The sequence below is a fragment of the Aquarana catesbeiana genome, linkage group LG04, assembly GCF_042186555.1.
Source record: "Aquarana catesbeiana isolate 2022-GZ linkage group LG04, ASM4218655v1, whole genome shotgun sequence".
In the NCBI taxonomy this organism is placed as follows: domain Eukaryota; kingdom Metazoa; phylum Chordata; class Amphibia; order Anura; family Ranidae; genus Aquarana; species Aquarana catesbeiana.
This window is the reverse complement of record NC_133327.1, coordinates 627,243,942-627,263,718: the sequence shown is the minus strand read 5'-3', so window position 1 is coordinate 627,263,718 and position 19,777 is coordinate 627,243,942.

Sequence of the window (19,777 nt, the reverse complement as noted above, 5' to 3'; positions counted from 1 at the left end):
GTGGCACTGGAGGAGGAGAGGAGACAAATGAGCAGAAGTTCCACTTTTGGGTGGAACTCCGCTTTATTATTAAATTGCAAAGGCCCATGAAATGGGACAAAGTTTGGTACCCAAAATTATGTACAGGTACAGTGGGGCAAAAGAGTATTTAGTCAGCCACCAATTGTGCAAGTTCTCCCACTTAAAAAGATGAGAGAGGCCTGTAATTGTCATCATAGGTATACCTCAACTATGAGAGACAAAATGTGGAAACAAATCCAGACAATCACATTGTCTGATTTTTGAAAGAATTTATTTGCAAATTATGGTGGAAAATAAGTATTTGGTCACCTACAAACAAGCAAGATTTCTGGCTCTCACAGACCTGTATCTTCTTCTTTACGAGGCTCCTCTGTCCTCCACTCATTATCTGAATTATTGGCACCTGTTTGAACTTGTTATCAGTATAAAAGACACCTGTCCACAACCTCAAACAGTCACACTCCAAACTCCACTATGTGGGAGCAATAATTAGAAAATGGAAGACATACAAGACCACTGATAATCTCCCTCGATCTGGGGCTCCACGCAAGATCTCACCCCGTTGGGTCAAAATGATCACAAGAACGGTGAGCAAAAATCCCAGAACCACACGGGGGGACCTAGTGAATGACCCGCAGAGAGCTGGGACCAACGTAACAAAGGCTACCATCAGTAACATACTACGCCACCAGGGACTCAGATCCTGCAGTGCCAGAGGAGTCCCCCTGCTTAAGCCAGTACATGTCCGGGCCCGTCTGAGGTTTGCTAGAGAGCATTTGGATGATCCAGAAGAGGATTGGGAGAATATCATATGGTCAGATGAAACCAAAGTAGAACTGTTTGGTAGAAACACAACTCGTCGTGTTTGGAGGAGAGAGAATGCTGAGATAGAACACCATACCTACTGTGAAGCATGGGGGTGGCAACATCATGCTTTGGGGCCGTTTCTCTGCAAAGGGAACAGGACGACTGATCCGTGTACATGAAAGAATGAATGGGGCCATGTATCGTGGGATTTAGAGTGCAAACCTCCTCCCATCAGTAAAGGCATTGAAGATAAAACATGGCTGGGTCTTTCAGCATGACAATGATCCCAAACATACAGCCCGGGCAACGAAGGAGCGGCTTCGTATGAAGCCTTTCAAGGTCCTGGAGTGGCCTAGCCAGTCTCCAGATCTCAACCCCATAGAAAACCTTTGGAGGGAGTTGAAAGTCCGTGTTGCCCAGCGACAGCCCCAAAACATCACTGCTCTAGAGGAGATCTGCATGGAGGAATGGGCCAACATACCAGCAACAGTGTGTGACAACCTTGTGAAGACTTACAGAAAACATTTGACCTCTGTCATTGCCAACAAAGGATATATAACAAAGTATTGAGATGATATTTTGATATTGACAAAATACTTATTTTCCACCATAATTTGCAAATAAATTTTTTCCAAATCAGACAATGTGATTGTCTGGATTTGTTTCCACATTTTGTCTCTCATAGTTGAGGTATACCTATGATGACAATTACAGGCCTCTCTCATCTTTTTAAGTGGTAGAACTTGCACAATTGATGTCTGACTAAATACTTTTTCGCCCCACTGTATATGTAACATGTTTTTTGCAACCATTGTTTTTGTACATGGCACATCCGCTGCATGCAGTTTATGTTCTTATGTGTATATACCCTGGGGGATTAACTTAATTGCTTTCACATAGGGAGCCAATGGCCCCCTATGTAAAAGAATTCTGTAATGACAAGTACTTTTTCCCGGACACTAGGGTTCTTTTAGGCCCTCATGTCTCCCCTACCCTCCACAATGGAGTACAGATCGTGCTCCATTATCTTCTTCCCCAAACACAGCAACCAGGAAAAATGGCAACCAAACCTGGAACTGATGTAAGCAGTGTTGCAAACCTACCAGATTGAAATTCCCTGACACGACACCCAAAATGTAGTTTTAAAAATTTTTACTGGCAAAAGTTACAAAATTACAGTTGTAAGTGCAAGTTTCAGTGTTTAGGCTACAAACAAGTACAATATGCAATTAGCAATGTCGTTTAACCACTTGCTGCCCGCCCACTGTCAAATGACGGCGGGGCAGTGCGGCTCTCATTCTGGGTGGATGTCATAGGACGGCGCACCCTCTGGGCACGCAGCGTGGTGATTGCGGCCACGCCGTGTTGCTAGGACACGGCTTTTTAACCATGTGATCGGCTGTGTCCAATCACAGTTAGTCAAATGTAAATGCAGAAGTGCCATAAATCAGCTCAACTCGCCTCGCACTGACAGAGTGTGTGGCGAGGAGAGCTGATCAGCGGCGTTCCCTTGTAGGGGAGAACAGGGCAGGTAATTAGGGCACTGATCATCAGTGCCCTGATTACAGTAAAGCCTCAGCCGTGCCACCAATCAGTACCAATGAGTGCCACCAATCAGTGCAAATTAGTGCCACCAATCAATGCCCATGAGTGCCAATCAGTGACACAAATCAGTGCCCATCAGTGACAAATCAATGCCCATTTCTGGTGCCAGTCAGTACTGCCTTTTAGTGCCCATCAGTGTTGCCCATCAATTCCTATCAGTGCTGCCCATCAGTGCCCGTCAGTGCCTCCCATCAGTGCTGCCTATCAGTGCCCACCAATGCCACCTATCAGTTCCCATCAGTGTGGCATAATAGTGCCTCCTCATCAGTGCCACCTCATCAGTGCAGCCTATCAGTGCCCATCAGTGCCACCACATCAGCGCACATCAGTGAAGGAGAAAAATAACTTATTTATAAAATTTACTGACAGAAACTAAAAAAACTTTTTTTTTCTTTGTCAAAAATAAAAAAACAGCAGTGATTCGACACCACCAAAAGAAAGCTCTATTTGTGTAAAGAAAATGTGTAAAGATGACCGTGTAATTGTCATTCAAATTGTGACAGCTCTGAAAGCTGAAAAATGGCCTGGGAAGTGAAAGTGCCCAGTTTTAAAGTGGTTAAAGTAGATATTAAAGCAAAAAACATATTTCTTATTTTATTTTTGATATAGGCACTGCCTCCGCATGCGCAGTTCTGAGTCGAGTGTCATAGCCATATTTTTTACTGGCAACCTTTTCCTGTCACTGGCATTTACAGACAGGAGAAAAGTGCCCGTTTTTACTGGCTGCCAGTAATAATACTGACGGCTGGCAACACTGGGCAGGGGGAGGAAAGGTTATCTCCCCAATAGGGACACAGCAATAAAAACCTAAAAGGGGCTCTAACCTCCCACCCCTACATCCAAAACATAACAAATCATTTTTGCAGGTGTTGGATTTTTATGTAGAACTCTGGTCAAAAATTAAATAAAAAAACAGCCCATTAAAAAATAAAAGAGTAGCTTTTGCTGTAATACTCACCTTCAATCTTTAGTTGTCCCCCTGTCCTCCTCCCTCACTAGGTGCCCCCAGTCTTTTGAGTTTAATGATGTCCAGCCTCATAAAAAAGTCTAGGCTGCCCCTGCCTGTAAGTGGGCAGTGAAGGAGTAGCAGTACCATGATGAGTTCATTTTACCCAACACTCTGCTTTCTCCTCCTATCAGCATGCTCCTTATTACAACTTGATTTCCTCCTTGTGCTGCCTCTCCTTCTCTCAGCCTGAGCTCTGCTGTAGAAGGACTGCAGGTAGCTGAAACCAGGTAAAATCCAGGTACCTACACAGCTTGCATTTAATACCTTACAACATTTAATGATGTATTAATAAACACAGAACTGCATTAATTTCTGTTATTTCTATCTGCCCGGAGTTTCATTTTTAAATATGCTCATACAAAAATCGGAACTGCGAAAAACTACAAACATAAAAATCATGTTAAATGCTTTCCGGTAAATTTTACAATAATAACGCACTGAAAGTGGGTTAGTTCCCTTTAAACTGCGCTAACTGAATAAAAGTCCTCTCATTAAAGGAGACTACTCATTTATTAATACAGCCTGGAGTAATTAATAAAATATAGTCTAAAATAAAATGGTAATGGGATAATAACCTTTTCTGAAATGAAATTTTATTCCTAGTGATGATTTCCACGTGCTAGGGCAGTCCGACTATTACATGCTAATAGATTTTCCACTTGTGAACAATGCAGACATTCCCAGCTCGAAAAGAAAATATCACAATATCACAAAACACATATCTTGTGTTTATTCAGGGACGGTAATATTCTTGGCATGGAGCGGAGAGGACCGCGCTATAAAACCTCCAGCCGCAGCTTAAAATGTAATATCGTTAACGTATTAGTGTTGCAGTGAGCAGTTGCAGTTAAACTGATTCAATATATTTAAAAAAGCGATGGTAATTCTTATACTATGATCTTTCAAGTGAGCGTTTCCTCCCATTAACCCCTTCATTTCCTTTACCCCGAGCGTTTCCTCCCATTAACCCCTTAATTTCCTTTACTCCGAGCGTTTCCTCCCATTAACCCCTTTATTTCCATTACCCCGAGCGTTTCCTCCCATTAACCCCTTCATTTCCATTACCCCGAGCGTTTCCTCCCATTAACCCCTTCACTTCCATTACCCCGAGTGTTTCCTCCCATTAACCCCTTCATTTCTAATACCCCGAGCGTTTCCTCCCATTAACCCCTTCATTTCCATTACCCCGAGCGTTTCCTCCCATTAACCCCTTCATTTCCTTTACCCCGAGCGTTTCCTCCCATTAACCCCTTAATTTCCTTTACCCCAAGCGTTTCCTCCCATTAACCCCTTTATTTCCTTTACCCCGAGCGTTTCCTCCCATTAACCCCTTTATTTCCTTTACCCCGAGCGTTTCCTCCCATTAACCCCATCATTTCCTTTACCCTGAGCATTTCCTCCCATTAACCCCTTCACTTCCTTTAACCCCTTCATTTCCATTACCCTGAGCGTTTCCTCCCATTAACCCCTTCACTTCCATTACCCTGAGCGTTTCCTCCCATTAACCCCTTCATTTCCATTACCCCGAGCGTTTCCTCCCATTAGCCCCTTCATTTCCAATACCCCGAGCGTTTCCTCCCATTAACCCCTTCATTTCCATTACCCCGATGGTTGTTGGTGCTGCAGAAAAGAACAGCAATTGTTGGCGGTACTAAATGTTGCCTTCACACTCTGTGTTTGACCAGCGGTGGCTGTCAGATTTATGCTCTGCACACATCAATGGCTGGAGCTACTGCCGTTTGCGTTTAAGTCTGTGAGCAGGAGCAGTTAGCTATCCTGCCAGTAGGTGGCTCTCTGCCATTATTACAGTACATGGGAAGGGGAGACTCAAAAGGGAATTGAAGGCTTGGAGTTTCCATTCAAGTTCCTTGAGAGGAGAGTTGGCCTTAATGGACACTGAACTCTTGAGAGACTTTAGTGCCATTTTGGGTGAAGGAACCTTTAAATAGGGGAACCCACATCATTTTGGCACGCTTCTGGCGAGTGTGTGGCCAGAGACAGGAACCTACTTGTGAGGGAGAATGCAGATCATAGGGAAAGGTTCCTGAGGGGTAGGAACAGTTTACGGCAGGTTACCGGGACATTACAGGTGCTCCAGTGTGTGGAGCATAGACGTGGAACCAGTGGGAAGTGTTGATACATCAACAAGACTTCTTCTTAAAGGGGTTGTAAAGGTTTGTGTTTTTTTACCTTAAAGTGGAGTTCCACCCACTTTTACAACTCTTCAGCATCCCTCACAAAACTGTACACTGTAATCGAATTGGATATTTTTTTATGGCCCATCGCATCATTTCCTGTTTGTAATGCCTTCTGGGAAGGGGCGGCAACTTCCTCTGACACTGCCGTTGCTATGGAAACCTGACCTGAAACCTATTACACTGCTTGTGCTGCACTGAGCATGTGCGAGATCTGCAAGGATGAGATCCAGGAAGAAATACAGTCTGGCTTCAGATGCCCACACTTAAGATGGCCACGGCCTGCTGTAAGTTTATAAAATAACAAACTACTGCTATAAACTAACAAAACAGACCTTAGTTTACAGACTAACTTTACTAGAATACATTAAGCTTGTGTATTATAGGGGTATTTTTATTTAAAAAGTATAATTTCGGCCGGAAGACCACTTTAACACATCCTATGCATTAAGGTAAAAAAACACCTGATTGGATAGATTGATAGCAGCACAGCCATTGCTCCCTCTGCTGTCATTCAAATCCAATGATGCGGCGGCCGGGGGGCGGGGCCGAGTCCTGCATTCGGTGTCTATGGACGCCGAATGCTGGACTCGAGAGCGTGCCCGCAAGGTAACCCCCTGGGAGAGCGCTTTTCCCAGGGGGTTATCTGATGCGGGAAGGAGCCGAGAGAGCCGCCGAAGGACCCCAGAAGAGGAGGATCAGGGCCATTCTGTGCAAAACGAGCTGCACAGTGCAGGTAATTATTATATTTGTTATTTTTTTTTTTTAAAGAACCTTTAGTGTCACTTTAAAGAACATGACCCCTGCTAGCTGCAGCTATCCTCTGGTAACCCATATATTGACTGCTATACTACACCATTTTTTACCGTTGAGCGTGTACTAAATACATCTGTATATCTGTGCCGAAGGCTTTTACTCTTGCTTGAGTTTTTTTTTTTTTTTTTGGGGGGGGGGGTGCAGGTGATCAGCAGAGGGCCAATCAGCACTGTCCAGACAGAGGGTCAGGGGTCCTGCAGCCTCACAGGACAGTCAGAGTAAAATGAAAACTCCTCCTACAAGCTTTAACCAGACACTGATAGAAGTCACAAGACTGCTATATACTGCTGATGAGAAAAGGTATTTAGCAGTTAATATTTACTAAAATAATTGCATTTCCATGTTTTGTGTACTGTGGGAGACCAGATATAGTGAATGTAGGATCCTGGGTTTAGTAACACTTTAAGGGAATTTCTTGGGGCCCCCCGGATCACCAGAACTAGCATCCCCATTGGAAGATTTCTTACTTTTCTGGGGAAAACCCAAAATTTGAGATTTTCGTTTACTTTCACTTTTTAATGATAATGGTAGGCAGGACAAATAGAGAGGATGAATTTCCCTAATGGGCACACAATGTTCTAATCCCTCTCCACTCTATCCAAAACCAAAAAAAATATTTTACCTTTAGTTATACTTTAAAACGGAGCTCCGCCCACCACTGCAAAAATTTAAAGCCAGCAGCTACACATACTGCAGCTGCTGACTTTTAATAAGGAGATTTGCAAGTACCGGACTTTGTCACCATTCCACATCTAGTTACAACAAGCAGCGGTTCGATTGCTGAAGTACCACAAGGTACTAAGGGTCTGGCAGGACATCTTGGGGGGTTTATGTATTTTTAATTGACTAGTCATGATTTTAAAATGTTTTAATGTTTTCAAATAATTACAATATTTTGTATTTATGCTTGTCATGCACAGTACATCCATGGAGGACTACATACTCTTATAAAATAGTTTTTTTATTTTTTTTATTTATACAGCTGTTCTTCACAAAATATTTTTCCTAAAGTCATAATTATCGTTCAAAGATTATTAAAATGTAATCTATCGGGCATATTGTATGATTTTAGCTACATTTGTTGCATATTAAAACTAAGGATCATTCTGCCACCTAGTGGGCAATTATCAAAATGTACCCGCAGTCATTAAAGGACCAGTAAACCCCCAAAAAAGGAAGAGGGACATTTATAACGCAAGCAGTAATGTCCATCAAGGGGGCCCATAGGAGTGAAGGGTAGCACACCATACCACACTTGTCTTGCACAGAGAAATAGGATTTTTTTTTCAAACCTTTTACAAAAACAAAAGGCATGCTGGAAATACCCATCAACACATACAAATAAAAAGTGCCTGTTTTATCTGTGTCCTGCCCAACTGCTGATTGCTTAGAGGAGATTAAAAAAATTGCTAATCTTTTTGAATCTCTTGCCAGACTCATAGGCACCCATGGTCTACTTTTTGAGGTCCTTTGAGGTAAATCTATTGAACTTGGCATGGTGGTGACAACTCACATATACATAGCAAAGAGAACACCAGATGAGGGGTGAGTGAACCTGGCAAAGTTTGGTGAACCCAGCAGAAAGTCTGCGAATCCCAAACATAGCGCCGAACCCTATGAATGTTTTTGCCCTTTTCAAGACTAATATGCAAGTTTTTGTTAAAAATGTGGCGCGGGTAGTTGGGCACTGCCATGTGGAACATGTACCAATACAGCAAGAAAAAAAAAAAACCTGTAAGGGAAGAGGGTCTTTTAAAGTGGCTTAAAGGGAAATGTCGAAAATATACAAACCCTTTAAACATGCTTGGAGAATGCCTTTTAGCTGAAGTTACAGAACAGTGCGATTTACCCTTTCAAAGTGACATTGAAAAATAACAAAAAACTGCATGGGGTTACCTTTAAACCAAACCCTTATCAAGACATGCTAGCTTACACCGCCCCCCCCCCCCCCCCCCCCAGATCCTGAGCCATATCAGGTAACATGCCCTTCAACACTGGAAGGGTATTTTTCTAAAGGGGAGCTTGACTAAGCCAAGGGGGCAATGCCACACATCCTGTCCCCCAAGAAGGATATGAGATTTTGTCGAGGAGGGCTTTATTCTGAAAGTCCCTTTATAATAAGGGAGCCTCCAGGTATCCAAGGAGTATGAGTATAGGGAACATACATAGCAACACATTCTAACAAAAAAAAAGTAAATAATGTCCCTCGATGTAAACCCAGTGCCAACCTTCCCCCAGCACACTAACGCAACAAACAAACAGATAACAAATAACAGCTGGATGCTGTTTGTAAAAAAACTATGGGGAAATCCAGGGCGACCATATTGATCGATGATGTTGTCCAGGATCCTGGCTGGTTTGCCAGATGGAGATCTATCATTTTACAGTGGTAGTGTGGAGGGGCAAGATTTTTGGATGGAGGGTTTTTATGGTCACAGGTCAACATCTTCAGGCTGCGGGTCATCATGGAAGTGTCTCATGGTGATTGACACTGAATCTACATTCCTGGATGGTGTGATTTATGATGCATTTACATTCTGGAGCTTTACATTTTTTTAAATGATCAATAATCAAAAGACTTTATCATGGTGTGGGTGTCTTTATGTACATTTGATTTTCTTGAGAGGGATTTGCGTAATCAGGGGTGCTCATGAATCCTGTAATCATCCCCATCATGGGAAGTGGAGGGGTTTGGATATCTGGGGGCCCCCATTATTATGAAAGGGACTTCCAGATTATAACAGCCCCCCCCCCTCCCCCAAAGCCTGACATCTTGTTGGGAACAAGGCCCTTTTCCCCTCAACATGGATACCCTCCAAATTACGAAAGGTACGTGGTCCAATATGAAAAGCACGGGTGCCCTTCCATTCCTGGCCACCCAGGCTGCATGCTGGATGAGGGCTGGGAGGAAAATAGCAGACTATGGCCTCTATTCTATTTCAGCATGGGGGCCACACCTATCAGTCTTTGAAATTTGGAAGGTAGTCCAGAAACGTAGTATGTCACTGCAAACTGGTCATGTTGTTTCCTTGTTAATCAGTTGAATTCTATTTTTATTTCAGTTATGAATTCTAATTCTATTTCTGGTTAGTGCAGATCTTAATTACTTGATATGTAGATTAGATATTAATCTAGCATTACACTCTGGCACACAGGATTAAAATAATCTGTCTGTGTAAATTATTAGTTTATTATTAGAATATATGTAAATCCAATCACCAAATATGTCTAAATCCAAATCCAAGGTCCCGTAAAAACTCCACCATTTTAATGTCATCCTGCCAGTAAGGCCCTTGTTCATGCACTTCCTGTTACGGAGTCACATCTAATTGTACTCCTGCAATGTGCCTCTGGTGGAGGATGCAAATGACCGATGTCACCATTTGAAGGCCAGTCCAGTGCAATGATGTGCAACTGATGCTGGAGTGAGTGCATGTAGACAGGAAGTGGCTAAAAGAGGCTGGAGGAGATCTGAATAACTGAGGTGGTGTAAAAATTTACTAATAAAGAGGGAAGCAATATTGTAAGGAAAAATATACATGGGTCAGGATTAATTCTGTTCAAGGCAATAATTTATCATTTATTGCCTTGGGAAGAGTTTATCTTTACCAGTGTGGGGGAGATTGGAACAAATAATAACTTCAACTTGAAATGCGTTGGATTCAGACATTACAGGCTATACACACACCTGATTTGAATGAATTAACAAGTTTCAAATCTTTTCTTTAAGTCTGCCTGATACTTTGACTCTGATTAATGGACTCTTGACTCCTGATACTGGATTAATGTAATGATATGATGGTGTTTTGTTGTTAACAATGGCAATTTTCGCGCTTATACAGTGCCTTCAAAAAGTATTCATACCCCTTGAAATTTTCCACATTTTGTCATGTTACAACCAAAAACTTAGTTGTATTTTATATGATAGACCAACACAAAGTGGCACATAATTGTGAAGTGGAAGGAAAATAATAAATGGTTTTCAAATTGTTTTACAAATGAATATGTGAAAAGTGCGGCGTGCATTTGTGTTCAGCCCCCTTTACTTTGATACCCCTAACTAAAATCTAGTGGAACCAATTGCCTTCGGAAGTCACCTAATTAGTAAATAGAGTCCACCTGTGTGTGATTTAATCTTAGTATAAACACAGCTGTTCTGTGAAGTCCTCAGAGGTTTGTTAGAAAACCTTAGTGAACAAAAAGCATCATGAAGGCCAAGGAACACACCAGACAGGTCAGGGATACAGTTGTGAAGTTTAAAGCAGGGTTAGGTTATAAAAAAATATCCCATGGCCGTCCACCTAAACTGACAGGCCGGGCAAAGAGAGCATTAATCAGAGAAGCAGCCAAGAGGCCCATGGTAACTCTGGAGGAGCTGCAGAGATCCACAGCTCAGGTGGGAGAATCTGTCCACAGGACAACTATTAGTCGTGCACTCCACAAATCTGGCCTTTATGGAAGAGTGGCAAGAAGAAAGCCATTGTTGTAAGAAAGCCATAAGAAGTCCCATTTGCAGTTTGTGAGAAGCCATGTGGGGGACACAGCAAACATGTGGAAGAAGATGCTCTGGTCAGATGAGACCAAAAGTGAGCTTTTTGGCCTAAAAGCAAAATGCTTTGTGTGGCAGAAAACTAGGGATGCACCATTTTTTTTACAACGAGTGCGATTACCGATACTTTTTTTTTAGTACTCGTCAATACCAATTACCGATACCTACCGCAACTGTTTTGTTTTCACTTCAGCTGTCAGCAATGGTACAAAGCATTGAAAAGTTATTTACAAATGAAATAAATATTTTTAAATTAATTTTTTTTAATTTTGCACTTTTTCAATGTGAAATGTGTAAATATATGTTAATATCTATGTGTAAAAATATTCACTAACAAAGCAAACAAAAAAAACAGCAAAATAGTAATTAAATGGAGGAGAATAGGAAGTTAATTAAGGCTGATTAGAGTAAATTAAGGGTTAATAAGGGGTTAAACAGAGGAACATTTGTTTATCCCTTTGCTCTGCAGATGAAGAAACAGAAGGATTCAAAAAGAAACAATGTTTCTTTTTATTTTAGTGTTTCAGAAGCTGAGCAATGTTTTTAATAAACATTGCGCTTCTTTTTTTTTTGACAGCTCCAATTACTGGACTTCTTTAACACTTTAGCTGTCAACAGGGGAGATCCACTGACACCTCAAAGAACCAAGCCTGAAAGTATTGGTTTCAGGTATCGTGCATTTGCACAAGTACTGATAGTTGTGCAAATACTCGGTATCAGCACCGATATCGTTATCGATACTAGTATCGGTGCAACCCTACAGAAAACTAACACTGCACATCATCCTGAACACACCATCCCCACCGTGAAACATGGTGGTGGCAGCAGAATGTTGTGGGGATGCTTTTCTTCAGCAGTGACAGAGAAGCTGGTCAGAGTTGATGGGAAGATGGATGGAGCCAAATACAGGGCAATCTTAGAAGAAAACCTGTTGGAGTCTGCAAAAGTCTTGAGACTGGGGGCTGGGGTTCACCTTCCAGCAGGACAACGACCCTAAACATACAGCCATAGCTACAATGGAATGGTTCCATTCACGTGTATTCATGTGTATTTATGTGTTAGAATGGCCCAATCAAAGTCCAGACCTAAATCCAATTGAAAATCTGTGGTAAGACTTGAAAATTGCTCTTCACAAACACTCTCTATCCAACCTGACAGAGCTTGAGCTATTTTGCAAAGAAAAATGGGCAAAAATGTCACTCTCGAAGTGCAAAGCTGGTAGAGATATGCTCAACAAGACTTGCAGCTGTAGTTGCAGTGAAAAGTGGTTCTACAAAGTATTAACTCTGCCACTGTATATGTATAATTAATCTTGCATAAATAGTCATTATGATGTAATTGCAGTGATATATATTATATAACTTATGTTTGTGTTTGATTTAGATGTGCACCTTTTTGTCCTTTAGTTGGCGTCAGTGTTCTGTAAGCACACCTAGCCCCTCTATTCTCCATCTCCTGGGGCAGTGAAGGCATGTTTCATTTCTTAAAATAGCGGCCTGATGGAATGCCTTACGCTTATCCCACTCCAGGAAATGTGCGGAACTGTTCCTGTTTTTTCGTGCCAATGGACATCATCATGTGTGTATGCGATGACGTTAGAGCGTGCTTACCCCAACAGGCTTGCATGCGTTGTGAGATCCATAAAGACATGGATGAGTGAGTTTGGGGTGGAGTAACTTGACTCGTCTGTACAGAGTCCTGACCTGAAACTGATAGAACACCTTTGGGAGCGGAGACTGTGAGCCAAGCCTTCTTGTCCAACATCAGTGCCTGACCTCACAAATGCGCTTCCGGAAGAATGGTCAAGCATTCCCATAGACACTTCTAAACCTTGTGGACAGCCTTCCCAGAAGAGTTGAAGCTGTTATAGCTGCAAAGGGTGGGCCAACTCAATATTGAACCCTACCGACTAATGGCGCGTACACACCATCGCACATTCCGACGGATGTTGGCTCAAACTTGCCTTGCATACACATGATCACACAAATCTTGTCGGAAATTCCGATCGCCAAGAACACGGAGACGTACAACACGTACGACGAGCCGAGAAAAAATGAAGTTCAATAGCCAGTGCTGCTCATCTGCTTGATTCCGAGCATGTGTGGAACTTTGTGCATCGGAATTGTGTACACACGATCGGAATTTACAACAACGGATTTTGTTGTCGGAAAATTTGAGATCCAGATCTAAAATTTTGTTTGTCGGAAATTCCGACAGAAAATGTCCGATGGAGCCTACACACGGTCAGAATTTCCGACAACAACCTCCCATCGAACATTTCCCGTCGAAAAATCCGAACGTGTGTATGCTGCATAAGACTGGGATGCCATTAAATTTCATGTGTGTGTAAAGGCAGGCATCCCAATACTTTTGAGAATATAGTGCATATATAAAGTATAAATCCCATTGGAGAGATCTCCCTTCACTTCCTGTCCAAATTGCCAAAACAGGAAGCAAGTAGAAATCCTTGTGAGGGAATCCCTGGTTGTCACTAAGATCACTCCATTGGATAATTTGCCCTCTATTCCTTTTCTAGAGGCAACTGAAAATGTGTGATTTACTTTCACTTTCAGAGGTATGGCAAACGGGCCACATAGAGAGGGTGAATCTCCCCAATGGGGGCACAGAGAGCAAGAAAAAGCTGATAGGGCTTCTAATCCCTCTCCACTCTATCTAAAACAAAATAAAAATATCTTTTGTGTCTTTAGATATTCTTTAAGAAAAGATCCAGCTGGGTTTGCCAAATAAAAAAGAACATAGTAAAACATTTCATGGAGAAATTTAAATTTTAAATGGTGTTGCAGACTGCAAGACTGAATAAATATACAACATATCTTCCCTTTAAAACACAGGGAAAATGTTGTAATCAATGTACAAACACATCTGAGAGTTTGGGATTTCTCTTGTTAAATTGCTCCTTTCACTAAAAAACGCCAGATCCAGAATATGATTTACAGCTTGTCTTAATAAACCGTCCTAATTGTTCATCTAGAGGGACCGACAGCAAATTACCTGGCAGTGGGACAGTTTCCTGCCTATCCCCTCTGAACATCTGATATAATGAGCAATCTTCTCCTCCAACACCTCCCCTCACCGGGTCGCCCTTGTGTTCCTCTCAATTGAATACTTAATGTTCCCCTTTTCTGAATTACACTCCCGTGAAAACTCTACCTTCTATCTCTTTCCTCCCACGCTGACATCTTTTTCCATATGCAATATCTGTCCTTCCAAAGACACCCATTAGAGGTCATGGTGCGGACTGCAAAACAAGATTTGCTCTAAAGCTGATCTCCGGCAGTGCTGCCAACCTACCAGATTGAAATTTACTGACATGACATCCAAAATTTACTGGCACAGCCACGTTTTTACTGGCATTTCCAAAAGTTACAAAACTACAGTTTTAAGTGCAAATTTCAGTATTTAGACTACAAACAAGTACAATATGCAATTAGCAATGTGATTTAAGGCAGATATTAACCGCTTGCCGCCCGCTGGCCCTCATATGACGGCCAGGTGGCGTGGCTCTCGTTCTGGGAGGACGTCATATGATGCCCTCGCCTTCCCGGTCCCCCAGGGGGCGCCATGTCTCTGGGCACCCAATGTCTGCCGGGCACCCGCGATTGCAGGACCGTGGATATCGGGCAATCGCTGGTGCCTGTCAGAGGAGAGGAGACCGATGTGTGTTCTCAGTATATAGAGCAACACCGATCGGTCTCCTCCCCTTGTGAGTCCCCTCCTCCTTCAGTTAGAAACACTCCCTAGGAACATAATTAACCACCTCGATCACCCCCTAGTGTTAACCCCTTCCCTGCCAGTCACATTTATACAGTAATCAGTGCATTTTTTTAGCACGGATCGCTGTATAAATGTGAATGGTTCCAAAAATGTGTGAAAAGTGTCCGATATGTCCGCCGCAATATCGCAGTCACGATAAAAATCGCAGATCGCCGCCATTACTAGTTAAAAAAAATAATAATAAAAATACTATAAATCTATCCCCTATTTTGTAGACGCTATAACTTTTGCACAAACCAATCAATATACACTTATTGCGTTTTTTTTTTTTTTTTACCAAAAATATGTAGAAGAATACGTATTTCGATATAGTAAGTAAGTAGCTCAGGGACAGGACTCAAGGGCAAGAAATTAGAGTGGGCCAGAGCACACACATGAAATTGACTTTCACAATTACACTTGACCGATACAACACATCCCCTCCTGAGTCACAGTGACAGTCTCTCTCCACTTCAGGTGGTCCCTTCAGTCCGCTCCAGTCCAAACAGCCCTGACAGTCCCACTCCCGGCTTGCCTTGCTCCCGTCCTGCAGACACGCACTTGAGGCTCCGCTTGGCTCCCTTGCACCCTGACATCACACAACAGGCTCAGGCATCACCTCTGCCAGACCCGCCCTCGCCGGCACCGCTCCAACACACGGTAGCAAGCATTTGGATGATCTCGGCCGGCTCCGGACTAGAACTGCGCATGTGCAGTTCCGAGCAGAGCGTCACTGCCATATTTTTTAATGGTAATCTTTTCCTGTCACTGGCATTTACTGGCAGGAGAAAAGTGCCCATTTTTTACTGTCTGCCAGTAGAAATACTGAAGGTTTCAAACAGTGATCTTCAGGCAGATGAAGAATTTACACATGCAGTGCCCCCCTCACCCCAACCCTGCACTGCCTAGGTTGAATGCTCATTTTTATGTACAGGGATTGGAATAAGTACAAATACCTTATTCTTTGCTTTGCTCCCCTGCCAGGTGGTGCTCTTCTCCACTGTCTGACGCACCTGTGGGCTTTTTTCCTCCCCGCATACAATGCAAGACAATGCAGGACCACTGGTACCACTTGTACATGATGACACCAGAGATGCAGGCAGAAATGCAAAGAGAAGTGGCTTTGCGGGACCAGTGGTGCAGTGGTCAGGGAGATACATAGAATAAGGGAGGGTTATAACCCCTGTAATTTTATTTTTTTTCAAATCCGTCTCCCTTTGGGCAGATTTTTCTTCACTTCCTGCCCAGAGCCAAAACAGGAAGTGAGCAAAAATCCCCCCGAAGTGAGAGAATCATGGTTTTACCATAACCAGGGGAGTATCTACCGCGAGGCAAACAAAGCATTTGCCTTGGGCGGCATTTTTCAGGGGGGGGGGGGCGGTGCCGACCCCCAGCTCCCTGTCCCTGCCCCCACCCCGCTGAACTGATCACCCCCCTTGCAAACCGAAGGCCCTGCAGCTGTCGGCTTCCCTCCTCTGCCCTCCCGCTGACTTTGGGAGCTGCAGGGCATCTACAGAGGGATCTGTGTGGCCAAATGTATCCCGCCTTTGCTCCTCTGACCCCCCTTTAGTGTCCCCCACCTCCCTGATTGCTGGGCGCCCCCACCCATGCAGCTGCTGGCCAGCTCTCTGACCTCCCCCTCCCACCGACTGAAGCCACTGCATGTGTTTACCAGCCCCCTTCCTTTCCTGAAAGAATACAGACAGCGATCACAGTACTGATTGCTTCTGTATTCATTAACCACTGACACATTATTTGTCAGTTTGTGAATGAAATAATATAGTAAACACTGGGTGAAAGTTTTTTGAATCTTGGGTGAAAACTTAGGGGTTACAAGCATTCACACAACCATCAGACATAATTCCCAAATGTTGTCTAATACAGTGCCTTGCAAAAGGATTCACCCCCCTGGGATTTTTCGTGTTTTGTTGCCTCACAACCTGGAATTAACCACTTGACGACCGCCTCACGCCGATGTACGTCGGCAAGGCGGCACGGACAGGCAAAATCACGTACATGTACGTGATTTGCCTTCCGCGGGTGGGGGGTCCGATCGGACCCCCCCCGCCGCCCGAGGCGGTCCCGTTCTGTCCCCCGGCGATCAGAGACGAGGGGGAGGCCATCCGTTCGTGGCCCCCCCCTCGCGATCGCCGCCGGCCAATGGGAACACTCCTTTGCTGCTGTATGCTAAACAGCAGCAAAGGAAGTGATGTAATCTCCCCTCGGGTCGGTAGTTTCCGTTCCGGCCCGAGGAGAGACGACATGTGAGTAAGTGCACCAACACACACACACACAGTAGAACATGCCAGGCACACATTACACCCCGATCCCCCCCCCGATCGCCCCCCGATCCCCCCCCAATCACCACCCCCCCCCCCCCTGTCACAAACTGACACCAGCAGTTTTTTTTTTTTTTTTTTTTTTTCTGATTACTGCTGTGTCAGTTTGTGACAGTTACTGTGTTAGCACAGTTACTGTTACCCCCCTGTAGGTCTAGGGTACCCCCCTAACCCCCCCTAATAAAGTTTTAACCCCTTGATCACCCCCTGTCACCAGTGTCGCTAAGCAATCATTTTTCTGATCGCTGTATTAGTGTCGCTGGTGACGCTAGTTAGTGAGGTAAATATTTAGGTTCGCCGTCAGCGTTTTATAGCGTCAGGGACCCCCATATACTACCTAATAAATGTTTTAACCCCTTGATTGCCCCCTAGTTAACCCTTTCACCACTGATCACTGTATAACCGTTACGGTTGACGCTGGTTAGTTTTTTTTTTTTTTATAGTGTCAGGGCACCCGCCGTTTATTACCGAATAAAGGTTTAGCCCCCCGATCGCCCGGCGGTGATATGCGTCGCCCCAGGCAGCGTCAGATTAGCGCCAGTACCGCTAACACCCACGCACGCAGCATACGCCTCCCTTAGTTGTATAGTATCTGATCGGATCAATATCTGATCCGATCAGATCTATACTAGCGTCCCCAGCAGTTTAGGGTTCCCAAAAACGCAGTGTTAGCGGGATCAGCCCAGATACCTGCTAGCACCTGCGTTTTGCCCCTCCGCCCAGCCCACCCAAGTGCAGTATCGATCGATCACTGTCACTTACAAGGCACTAAACGCATAACTGCAGCGTTCGCAGAGTCAGGCCTGATCCCTGCGATTGCTAACAGTTTTTTTGGTAGCATTTTGGTGAACTGGCAAGCACCAGCCCCAGGCAGCGTCAGGTTAGCGCCAGTACCGCTAACACCCACGCACGCACCGTACACCTCCCTTAGTGGTATAGTATCTGAACGGATCAATATCAGATCCGATCAGATCTATACTGGCGTCCCCAGCAGTTTAGGGTTCCCAAAAATGCAGTGTTAGTGGGATCAGCCCGGATACCTGCTAGCACCTGCGTTTTGCCCCTCCGCCCGGCCCAGCCCAGCCCACCCAAGTGCAGTATCGATCGATCACTGTCACTTACAAAACACTAAACGCATAACTGCAGCGTTCGCAGAGTCAGGCCTGATCCCTGCGATCGCTAACAGTTTTTTGGTAGCGTTTTGGGGAACTGGCAAGCGCCAGCGGCCTAGTACACCCCGGTCGTAGTCAAACCAGCACTGCAGTAAGACTTGGTGACGTGGCGAGTCCCATAAGTGCAGTTCAAGCTGGTGAGGTGGCAAGCACAAGTAGTGTCCCGCTGCCACCAAAAAGACAAACACAGGCCCGTCGTGCCCATAATGCCCTTCCTGCTGCATTCGCCAATCCTAATTGGGAACCCACCGCTTCTGCAGCGCCCGTACTTCCCCCATTCACATCCCCAACCAAATGCAGTCGGCTGCATGAGAGGCATTTTCTTTATGTCCTCCCGAGTACCCCTACCCAACGAACCCCCCCAAAAAAGATGTTGTGTCTGCAGCAAGCGCGGATATAGGCGTGACACCCGCTATTATTGTCCCTCCTGTCCTGACAATCCTGGTCTTTGCATTGGTGAATGTTTTGAACGCTACCATTCACTAGTTGAGTATTAGCGTAGGGTACAGCATTGCACAGACTAGGCACACTTTCACAGGGTCTCCCAAGATGCCATCGCATTTTGAGAGACCCGAACCTGGAACCGGTTACCGTTATAAAAGTTAGTTACAAAAAAAGTGTAAAAAAAAAAAAAAAATATGAAATAAAAAAAAAATAGTTGTCGTTTTATTGTTCTCTCTCTCTCTATTCTCTCTCTCTATTGTTCTGCTCTTTTTTACTGTATTCTATTCTGCAATGTTTTATTGTTATTGTTATTGTTATTATGTTTTATCATGTTTGTTTTTCAGGTGTGTAATTATTTATACTTTACTGTTTACTGTGCTTTATTGTTAACCATTGTTAACCATTTTTTTGTCTTCAGGTACGCCATTCACGACTTTGAGTGGTTATACCAGAATGATGCTTGCAGGTTTAGGTATCATCTTGGTATCATTCTTTTCAGCCAGCGGTCGGCTTTCATGTAAAAGCAATCCTAGCGGCTAATTAGCCTCTAGACTGCCTTTACAAGCCGTGGGAGGGAATGCCCCCCCCACCCCCACCGTCTTCCGTGTTTTTCTCTGGCTCTCCTGTCTCAACAGGGAACCTGAGAATGCAGCCGGTGATTCAGCCAGCTGACCATAGAGCTGATCAGAGACCAGAGTGGCTCCAAACATCTCTATGGCCTAAGAAACCGGAAGCTACGAGTATTTCATGACTTAGATTTCGCCGGATGTTAATAGCGCCATTGGGAAATTGGGGAAGCATTTTATCACACCGATCTTGGTGTGGTCAGATGCTTTGAGGGCAGAGGAGAGATCTAGGGTCTAATAGACCACAATTTTTTCAAAAAAGAGTACCTGTCACTACCTATTGCTATCATAGGGGATATTTACATTCCCCGAGATAACAATAAAAATGATTAAAAAAAAAAATATGAAAGGAACAGTTTAAAAGTAAGATTAAAAAAGCAAAAAAATAATAAAGAAAAAAAAAAAAAAAAAAAAAAAAGC